Raw genomic sequence first — 9,590 nt, forward strand, 5'->3', positions numbered from 1 at the left:
AGAGTCCCATAGATTTCTTTTTCTTTCTTTTTTTTTTTTAGTCTCTAATTTCCAATTTATTTTAAAGAACAGAAACTATGCGGTAAGTTTCGCTTTACCTAAATTTACCAGTGCATCCATGAATCGCACCAGAATCAGGACAGTTTGATTATCTTAATGATTCTGTCATGAAACTTGCACACTGTATCCAAAGGTTAAGACCAGCAGATGGAGGCTCCCACCAGTTCTGTTCACGAGCACTCACTTCTTGGGAGTTAAGGTATCTGAGAAGGCAATTCTCGCCCCAGATTAAGTCCTCAAAAACCCGTAGACTTCTTAAGCTTTGTTACATGATTTCCTGGCCCTATACACATTTGTACCTCAAGGAAAAAGAAACCTTTGCCTGGATGGCTTTGTAAAAACCCCCCTACAACCTTAGGAGGCCGAGCCAAGCCTCCCTTCTGACAGAACAAACAGAAGCTCTTATCAAAATGATGAAGTTTGCACTTCACAAGTTTATCAGTGATTGTAGCCACACATTACTCAATTCATCCATATTCACAGAGCAGGACTTGCTGCTTAGAGTTTAGTTCCTCAAGTCTCTAACTACCTTTTAGGCTTGCAATGGATGCTGTCACTATTTCCAAAGAAGTAAATAATTTGATATTGGACATGCTCTTAGTGAACTGCAACTGTGACAGCCCCAAGCCACTGAGACCCACTCAGACAACAGGCTCCTGCCAGCAGAAGCAGCAGCACCCACACTTGGCTGTGCCCTGGGGCCTGGCTTTCAGCCACTGCGATCTGCATGCTCAGATACATGAAGCAATTAGATAGGCCTGTTGAGTTTTATGTCTTCATTATTGATTTATCGTATGAGCTCAGCATGATTATTGAACCAGACCAGCCACTGAAACAATCGAGTCATTGATCCTTACATAGGCATGTATTTCCAATTTAGATTTGGGGAGGAAATACATGGATATATTATTATTTCTGGGGTTTTGTCTAAGGGCTTGAACAGAAATTTAGATAATTCATTATTTCCACCTCCTGACCTTTCTTCATTCCCAGTCTGATAGCACCCCTTCCAAAAGATATTTCTGTTACAATAGACATACTCTCCTCTGTGCTGCCCAGTCGTAGCCTGTAGCCACAGGTGCCTATAAAGCATTTGAAAGGTGACTGGTGTGACCAACGAACTGATTTTTTTATCTTGTTTTATTGTAACCAGTTTAAATTTAAATAGCAGCATGTGGCTGGTGGCTGCCATGTTGGACAGCACAGCAGCTCTGTCGCATGCTAAATTTTTCTACTCTATGCAACAATAGCACTTGTCAAAATTCTACTTGCTTTTCAAGACCCTGTGGACCTACCACCTGTTCTCTAAAACTTTGGTTACTTCTACCACTTCAACATTACCTTTCTCTACATACATACCATTTGAAAACCGTGGATCATTTTCTGCCTGGTATTATCTGCTCTCCTATCCCGCAGGTTGCTAGAGGACAAGGACTATGTCCACCTAGTGATATGCTGTGTCAATAACAAATATTTGAGGAATTAAGATGAGCTGTACGTTTTGCAGGGAGGACTATTATTTTGTGAAGAACCTCAGTTTTAATACATGCTAATTAGAGAAGCACTAACACGATCATCCTTTTCACACCCTCTTTTAAAAAACCATTTAGGAAAAATCCAGTTATTTATCTCTCCTCATATATTGTTAGCACTGTTGGAAATGTCAAGCAAAATTATTATGTTTTCTTCTTTTGAGGGCAGGAAACTTTAAGACACTTCTTCATCTTCATAGAGAATAACAGAATCCTTACATGTAGGAAGAACTCAGTAAATACTTCTTGAGTGAATAAACCAATGAATACGAATTCTTATCCAGTGAACATTCATGTGTGCGTGACTTTATGATGCATGATTTATATTCCTCTGGGTATTGGATAAAGAAAATTCGGTACATATATACCATGGAATACTATGCAGCCATAAAAAAGAACAAGATCATGTATTTTGCAGGAACATGGATGGAGCTGGAGGCCATTATCCTTAGCAAACTAACACAGGAATAGAAAACCAAATACCACATGCTCTCACTTATAAATGGGAGCTAAATAATGAGAACTCATGAACACCAAGAAGGGAACAACACACTGTGATGTACTTGAGGGTGAGGGTGGGAGGAAGGAGAAAGCAGAAAAAAATAACAAACTATTGGTTGCTAGGCTTAATGTCTGGATGGTTAAATAATCTTTACAACAAACCCCATGACACAAGTTCACCTATATGATATAACAAACCTTCACATGGTCCCCCAAACCATGTGAAGTTTTTTTTAAAATAAGGGATTATTATTCAAGTTTCCGAGTATGTTTTAAGTCCCCAAATCAAGATGTGCTTACCTTGGCTTCTAATGTTAGAAAAATTCCTTCCAGAATATTTACAGGAAATTCTACTCAAGGCTTTGGGAGGCTAAGGTGGGATTGCCCAGGAGTTTGAGGCTGCAGTGAGCTATGATTAGGTCCCCGCATCCCAGCCTGGGTGACAGAGTGAGACACTGTCCCTTAAAAATATCTACTCAAAAGTAAACTAAGAGAATGGATTTTAGTTTACAAATCTTTAAAGGTGAATAAAAATACCATGTACATTAGTGTGTGTTTATGATATTTAAGTAGCAATTAGCATTTTAGCACTAAATTGATGATATTGATATAAGACATAATACTAACTTTATTCCCATGGTGCTGTATGACACCTAACTGGCTTTGGGAGAACAGTAAGGTAGTGTGAGACAGCTGTACTATGATTAAAAGAACACTGGATTTAGAGGTAGAAAACCTTGTTTTAAAACCAAATTCTTTCGCTTACTAATTAGGAGTGATAATTTTTATTTCCACAATATATTATAATAGCTTATACTTATTGAATACATATTATGACCAGAGCTGTTCTCAGAACACCATGTATGTTGACTTACGTAACCCTCCCACAACCCCATAAAGTCAGTATTCTTATCCCATTTTACAGATGATAAAACTGAGGCACAGATAGATTAAGTAACTTGCCTAAGGTCACACGGCAATTGCAGTGGCACTTGGCAATAGTAGGTTCTTCATGCTGTTTTGGAATATTAGCATGGTGTAGATTCAGCTTTAAGCAGGGCATACTGGCTCTTATTATCTTACCATCTCTGATTGTATTCTCTTCAATAAAAGGAAGATAATACTATTTTCTTGCCATGTCACAGGAAAGGCTGCTATGAGGGTCAAATGAGATCATATGAAAATGCAATTACCCATTTACTAATTGTGCTTAGCAGTTGTGCCTGGTGTCTTACATTAAGTTTGATGTGCCTTTTTTTGTGAGTAGGAAACCATCAACCCTAAATATGCCTCATTTGCTGACAAGAAGTCCCCCTCACTCCCATTTTAAGTCAATTAGTCATGACCACACTGAAATAAATCCCAAGAAAGGGAACCATCAGTACTTCAGCCTCCCAACACCTAGTGATACAGCAACGCCCTTTGGGCCATTTTTGCCTTTGTGAGAAATCTGGGAAAGAATAGATGAGAAGGGAAGGAACCGGTGGATTGAAGCGAGTGTAGAAGAATCCCCCAGAGGTCACTGTGAAGAACCGTAATTTAATTCAACTAAGAACAGCCAGCCATCCCAACACGTTCATTCGCCTCCGCGGGTCCTGTCAGAGTCACACAATGCTAGCCACTAAATGGGTCCTTGTGGAAAACCTGTAAAAAACATAACAGAATACTTGATATCAGAGCACTCTGAAGTTATTTCTCATTCCCAGAAATACACACATGGAATATGTGGGGCTTTGTAAACGAAGTTAAACTGTTCTAGCTCATAATACTTTAGGCATCTTATACCTACTCATTTGTCTGTGAATAACTTGCAATACTTCAACGGGATCACATGTCCATGCACATAAGTTTGATAGTCTATAAATATGCAAAATTATGTCCAAATAGATTTATGACTGTAGATAAAACATTTCTAATCAGTACCTTTCACCCACATATTGTATTAATTTCTTTTTCATAACTGCAATCGTGCAGATGAATAAGAACTAGTGGCTTTAAGGAGCACAGGTTAGGTAGAGGTCTTAAAGAAATGGAACTGATTATAATAAAATATAAAATGCTTACTGTACTTCATAAGTCTTATGAACACAGCCTCCTAAGGACATAAAATGCCTTTTTTAATGAGGTAAGGGTGAGACACAGCTGGAAAAAAAAATGGGATAAGGAGAGAAAGTTTCAGAGTGAAGGAAATTGTTTTAAATCCATCTGACCAATTAATATTTAGTATGATTCAAGTCTAAGGTTAACACTGGCCATCCCTTTTTATTGTGAATAATAATAGCAGTGTCGATAGCGTCTATTCCTCAAGTGTTTACCATGTGCAAGTGTATTGCAGAGTAAATACTTCTAGCTGCTGCCATCAGTAAACCCCCAAATCCAGTGGCTTTCTGAAAAACAATCTAATCGATATCAGTAGACTCTGATAAGGGTCAGGTGGCTTTTCTTCGTGGCTTTCCTCCACGTGATGCTTTGGGGAAACACCTTCTTTCCATCCTGAGACTTTATCCTGTCAGAGTCGTTCACTTCTAGCAATGTGGATGGAATAAAGACCCACCTGCGGCAGTCCTCAGGTGACGTGTCCATGGGGAGCGGGACAGCCTAGTTCAGCTCCAAGCCAAGGAAAGTGAAATGGATGGTGAACACACAGCGTTGTGCTTACGGCAGCCAGACACTGTGCCTCACATGTTTTACTCATTTAATGTTTATACAAGCCCTGGAAGGTAGAGGCTACTAACCTCACTTCACAGATGAGAAGCCAAAAATGCGGCAAGTTTAAGTAAGCTGTCCAAGACACACAGTCACTGAATGGTGGAACCAAGGTGCAAACACAGCCTGTCCTTAATGGATGAGAAAAACAAAATTTCATACATGAATGTACAAAAAAATGTTTATCATATGGACAAAGAACATGAAAAAAAGAAAACATGGAGCTGTAATTTGTTTAGGAGAAACAGACAGGCTCGATAATAATTAAAGAAATTGAAATTTAAGGGAGAAAAGGTTTTACCTACGAATTAACAACAGGAACAAAAAACAATGCTGTACTCAGTGCTGCAAGGGTATGGTAGAAAAAATACTGCAAGAAGAGTCACTGAAGTATTAATAGTGACTGTTTATGGTAGTGGATTTATGAACGATATGTCTCACTGTTTTACCTTTAAACATTATTTATCTTTTTTTTTTTTTTTTTTGAGACAGAGTCTCACTGTCACCAGGCTTGAGTGCAGTGGTGCGATCTCGGCTCACTGCAACCTCCGCCTCCTGGGTTCAAGCAATTCTCCTGCCTCAGCCTCCTGAGTAACTGGGACTACAGGCTGCGCAACCAGGTCCAGCTAATTTTTTGTATTTTTAATAGAGATAGGGTTGCACCGTGTCGGCCAGAACAGTGTAAATCTCTTGACCTCATGATCCGCTCTCCTCGGCCTTCCAAAGTCTTCGGATTACAGGTGTGAGCCGCCACGCCCAGCCCACACATTCTTTTACTTATAAACACATACACGCACATATACATACTCATAAACACATAGCCTATGACTGGGTTACAGGAAATTCCAGTTTGGGCTGTAGCATGGCAAGAAATACACTGTTAGCCCTCACGTGAAACAAGGACTAAGCCCACACAGGTAAACATAAGCATTTTAAAAAATAGGAAGGCATTTACGGCCCCCAAAACTTCTGCCATCTCAAAGCAAAAAGCTCACTTGTGATATGACTGTGAGACAGTGAGACGAATTTATTTCTGTGGCTTGTGAATTATGCCATAATTTTATGGTCACTTATGGAACTTGTGTCCTTAAATTCATTTCTATAAAGAAGTATGGCTTTGACATTCATAAATCTGTCACAACATTAATGGAGAAAGAGTATTTACAGAATTACATAATTTTTTAAACTGCCATTGAAAATTGTTACCTAATAGTAATATCAGTCATACAGAAAGCAGTATAAAGGCTATAAATATAGAATATGGTGGTTTAAAAGGGCCAGATCCTGAGAAATGGGGCAGAGGGTTATTCAGGAGAGTAGGGGGAAGAGGGTGGAATTTTCACAGGGCTCAGATTTCTGACCATTTTGGGAAATCCATTTTCAGTTCAGCAACCAGGTCAGAAATTACTCTTTTAGCCAAAAAGAGAGGATCTAACCATCTCCCTTCCCCATCACTGAAGTATCCAGAGAACAGACTTAAGCTGCTTATACATATTTAAAGACAAGTAATCTGTCATATTTTCTGTATGGAAAAAAACTCATGAAAATCAGCTGATGAAAATGAGCTCTTTTAAGTGAATTTTGAAAGATTTCATTAGCTGGGGCCCAAAATAATCTGTAAGCAGTAAAATGTCCTGAAATAAGAAGCTGACCAAAGCCAGTCCAGGCTAACATAAGACCAGAAGAAAATGAGAAAAGTAAAATAAAATAAAAGCAGATGGAAAAGAGATCTCAAAGCCCAGAAAAATTAATGGGTAATGGGTAATGAATAGGTTAATGTGTTAATGGATAAAAATAATTAGTGGGTTAATGGGCACAAAAGCATAGAAAGAATAAATAAGACCTACTGTTTGATAGCACAGTAAGGTGACCATAGTCAATAATAACTTAACTGTACATTTACAAACAAACAGTGTAACTGGATTGTTTATAACTTAAAGGATAAATGCTTGAGGAGATGGACACCCCGTGCCCCATAAGGTGCTTATTTCACATTGCATGCCTGTATGAAAACATCTCATGTGCCCCATAAATATACACACCTACTAGGTACCCACGAAAATTAAGAATTAGAAAAGATTTTTAAAGAAAAATCAAATTTGGATAATATTTTCTTGATCAAGGAACAATGTATGGTATTATCTTTAAGGCTCATTTCACTAAATTGAAATAATGGGATTGCCTTGCCTAGTACACATGATTCTCAAAATTAGGCTTCCAGCTTTGCATTAGTCAAAGAAAGTGTTAGCAACAAGTATTTTTGGAGCATGGCCAGTGATGACCACAGCATTTTTCTTTTTTAAGGCAATATTTCTCAAAGTGTCATCCGTATAATACTGATTTTGAGATACAGTAATAAGATATTATACAAACAAAGATCCTGTACTGGGTGTATGCCAGTGTTATTAAAAGATTTATTTATGACAAAACGTTCACACCCTTTAATACTAGTACTTACTGTGGTTCTGCAGTGAATGTGGGGAAGAGCAATGTGTAATATTCAGCATTTCACCAGAGCCATGAAACACACTGAGGGACCAGTGTCTTTGAGATCACACTTTGGAAGCGCCGATTCGGCATCATTTCTTTGCACCAGTCAAGGCCTTTCCTTTTAGTTGTGAGAGGTAGCATAACGCAGCAGCTGGGAGTGTGGACTCTGGATGTGGACATTGTGTTTTAACGCTGACGGTGGCTTGTTGTGGGCTTTTGGGCAAGTTGTTTGATCTCTCAGTGTTTCATTTTCCTCATCTCCAGGGTGGAGATGACAGCAGTACCTCACTCAGAGACAGCATTAAATAACTTGATACTCTTAAAGTCCCTAGAACATTTCTGAGCATATAGTAAACACTCTATGTGGCTCTTGGCTACGAAAGCAAGTGAGCAGAGACATCAAATAAATACCCTTCTTTATTCAAACAGCCCCAGATCTATTTGGGGCTACGTTATGCAGGGTGTCTTCTTTATTTTCTGGGGAATATTTTCTCCCTGAGACTGCAAATGATAAACTCATTTTTTAAAGCCTAAAATTTGTAATTAAAACCAGGGAGGTTTTCTTTTTTCTAGATTAAAAACATACCATTTAAACCTTTGTTTTTTTCCTCTTAGCCCTCCATTTCTTACCGTGTTGATGTAATATAGTGATAAATGAAGATATTTTCATCTTTGTTTTACCAGCAGGGCTTCCAAGATGATCAGAACATTTTACTAAGGAATATCCCTTAAATTCTGTGAACAACCAGAGCACTGAGGTTTGATTAGTGCCTTACCACTGACAATGTTTTCACAAACGTAAGAGCATTTATGATTCTTCCTATACCGATTTCCTTTAGCCCAGGCTCTCTCCTTGCTCTCACCTGTAGGTTCAACTATATTTAAGTTTACCTCCATGGAGGAAGAAGTATTTCTCATTTATTTAAATGCATTTCATTCTTTAAGAAGGATTTCGGGCAAATCACAAGATTGACTGAGTACCATGATTAGCTTTGCTGCTTGTCATCCTCCTCTCTCCCAGCAAATGACCTGTTGCTCAGGCACCCAGTAGCTGGGTTCTGCCCAGCTGCCCAGATTTCTCACACAGGGCCCACTGCCTCGATCCTGTCTCAGCCCCAAACATCCTTTGTTCCAACCCCTAGGACCCAGACAACCGTATTTCCTACATCACTATTTACTCTGAAACTCTTGACCAAACTCCTGTTTATAGACCCTATTGAAAAAAAAATAACGAAAACAATAAATGGTGATGGTTAATAGTCTCAAGGAAGTCATGCCAAGTTCCATGTTCACTTTTTGCTCAGAAAGAAAAATTTCATATTACTGAAATCATGGAAAGGATAACTTTCTTATGGGAAATCTATGTCCAAAAGTTTCTCAGCTTTCTGTTTAATGTTGCAACTAAATAACAGAGTGGCACCTGTTCATTAAGCCCCACTAATGAAGTAACAGATGCCGTCACTGTTAATCAAAAATGGCCAGAATATACCAGAATTACACAGGCAGTAGGAAGAAAAAAAATGGCCAGAGTAGCTCACATTCCTTTCAAGCCCAGACTTGTTAGAACCCAGAGCCTATAGATGTGCTTAAACTGATGAATAAAAAAGAAATCAGGGGTTCAAAACATGTGATGGTATCTGAATGGTATATAACAATGTTTGGGTTTTTTTACTGAATGATTTATTTAGATTTTCTCATCTTAAAATTGTAAGACCCTAAAACACAGATTTTTTTCTGATATTTACCTGCCCTCTTAGCTTACCTAAATAATATTGCTCAAACATTTTCTATATTCTTATTGTACAAAAATATATAGTGGTAAATATATAGAACATATAATTTACAATTTTTACTAATTTTAAGTGTGCAATTCGTTGGCATTAATTACATTCACAATGTTATGCAACCATCATCACTATTTTCCAAAACTTTTTCAGCCCAGGCAAAACCTCTGTATCCATTAAGCAGTGACCTCCCATTTCCCTTCCCCTCATTTCCTAGTAACCTCTCTTTTACTTTCTGTCCCCGTGAATTTGCTTATTCTAGATATTTTACGAGGAGTGGAATTGCTGAGTCACATGATCATTCTGTGTTTAGCTTTTTGAGGAACTCAAAAACTGTTTCCACAGTGACTGTACCACTTGATAGTCCCACTAGCAATATACACGGGTTCCAATTTCTCCACATCCTTGCCAACACTTGTTATATTCTGGGAGGGGTGTGAGTGCGTATGTGCGTGTTGTATAGCTATCCCAGTAGGTGTGAAGTGGTATCTCGTGATGAATTGTATTTGCACTCTCC

At 38.5% G+C, this 9,590-nt stretch overlaps 1 long non-coding RNA gene across 4 annotated transcripts in view; it reads right to left on the minus strand.

Annotated features, from left to right (window-relative positions):
* Positions 1 to 8,021, minus strand: part of LOC119472654 — a 13,073-nt gene extending 5,052 nt beyond the window's left edge. For 2 of the 4 annotated variants that reach the window (XR_005201817.1, XR_005201819.1), the window contains exons 1-2: positions 7,920 to 8,021; positions 4,829 to 4,930 (exon numbers count right to left, since the gene is read on the minus strand). This is a non-coding gene — a long non-coding RNA (uncharacterized LOC119472654). The remainder of the gene's footprint in view (positions 1 to 4,828; positions 4,931 to 7,919) is intronic. The other 2 variants (XR_005201820.1, XR_005201818.1) reach the window with 1 other exon arrangement.
* Positions 8,022 to 9,590: the final 1,569 nt, after the last annotated feature.

This window comes from Cebus imitator, unplaced genomic scaffold (assembly GCF_001604975.1).
Source record: "Cebus imitator isolate Cc_AM_T3 unplaced genomic scaffold, Cebus_imitator-1.0 Scaffold111, whole genome shotgun sequence".
NCBI classification, from domain to species: domain Eukaryota; kingdom Metazoa; phylum Chordata; class Mammalia; order Primates; family Cebidae; genus Cebus; species Cebus imitator.